Source organism: Propithecus coquereli, unplaced genomic scaffold (genome assembly GCF_000956105.1).
Source record: "Propithecus coquereli isolate 6110/MARCELLA unplaced genomic scaffold, Pcoq_1.0 Scaffold196, whole genome shotgun sequence".
NCBI lineage: Eukaryota > Metazoa > Chordata > Mammalia > Primates > Indriidae > Propithecus > Propithecus coquereli.
Window position 1 is genome coordinate 1,179,545 of NW_012144522.1, and position 1,232 is coordinate 1,180,776.

A 1,232-nucleotide genomic window follows, 5' to 3' on the forward strand; every position below is an offset into this window, starting at 1 on the left:
TGCATGTTATTTCATAAAATGAATGTGGTATGATTACTTAGACATTTCCATCATCCTGAACACTAACTGTGCTTAAGGTAACATAATTTTTGATTTTAGACTAATGGGTCTAAATCTCGTTATGGCATACACACCCTTCTTAATGCCTTGCAATTATGGAGTATCTCCTCACTAAAAATTAAAAAAACAAAAAAACACACACTGCATATAAAGTAAGTGTGTATACAATTTCCTTTGGAAAGTAATAAATGGAGTTAAAGGAAGGACCTCAGGTTAAAGATTCCTGTTCTAGACCATTTGAGGCTCTTGTCCATTTTGTGAACTTACAAATACCCATCACAACTACCTTCATATGTATGTTGTTCCTGATGTATACACATCCAGACCTACCACATAATAACAACAGGATTTCCTGAGCACTTACGCTACAACGGACTGTTCTATAAGGGTTTTACCTGTATTGACATCAGACCCTATCTTCAGAGAGTGCAGTAAGCTAGGCAGAGGCAGAGACAGGAATGAAATCCTGGTAATCTACATCTCGAGTCCGGGTTAAGTCCTATCTACACAAATCATGTAACGGAAAAAAGGAAACTCACCTGAACCTTTATTTTAAGATGTACAGCAATCCTTCCCCCGCAGACACGCCTGTTCTGAAGAATGCTGACCTAAGGGAAAGAGGAAGATAAAAAATGATGCAATAGGGCCTTTCTGGAGTGCAGGCAGCATTGGAAAATATCCTCCGGACACCCTGGCCCCGGGCCCTATCTGAAACCAATAGAAATCAGAGGGCCACGGCTCTGAGTTTCTGAGAGATTCCTGGAGACCAGGCTCCGAAACCGAGGCTGTGCAATGCGTAGCTGCCCCTTCTTCCCACCTCCCCCACCCCGGGGGCCGCTCTCTCTACCAAAGGAATTCTACCCGACGCCACCTCCTCCTGTCACGCAGGTGGCCTGCACGCACGGCCCTTCTGCCTGCAAAACTGCCCCCTCGTGACTGTCTTTATCTTTCTTGTGGATCATTTTCGCCACCGGATTCGGGCTCTTACGTCCCCGCGCAGCCACTTTTCTCGGCAGGTTCCGCTCGGCTGCGAGGCGAAGACAGAAAACGGCAGCGACGTCCGAGCCACAGGTTGCACCTCCGCGAACAGCCGAGCTCGCACAAAAGGCCACCCGCCTAATCACTCGGTCCCCCGAGCGCGAACCTGCCCTCCCGCCGCCGCACGGAAACAC

At 48.0% G+C, this 1,232-nt stretch overlaps 1 protein-coding gene across 2 annotated transcripts in view; it reads right to left on the bottom strand.

Moving 5' to 3' along the window:
• ZNF331 (zinc finger protein 331) overlaps positions 1–1,232 on the bottom strand; it is a 51,830-nt gene that overhangs the window by 14,305 nt on the left and 36,293 nt on the right. For both annotated transcript variants that reach the window (XM_012643305.1, XM_012643306.1), the window contains one exon: positions 600–668. The gene's annotated coding sequence lies outside the window, so the exon portion shown is untranslated. The remainder of the gene's footprint in view (positions 1–599; positions 669–1,232) is intronic.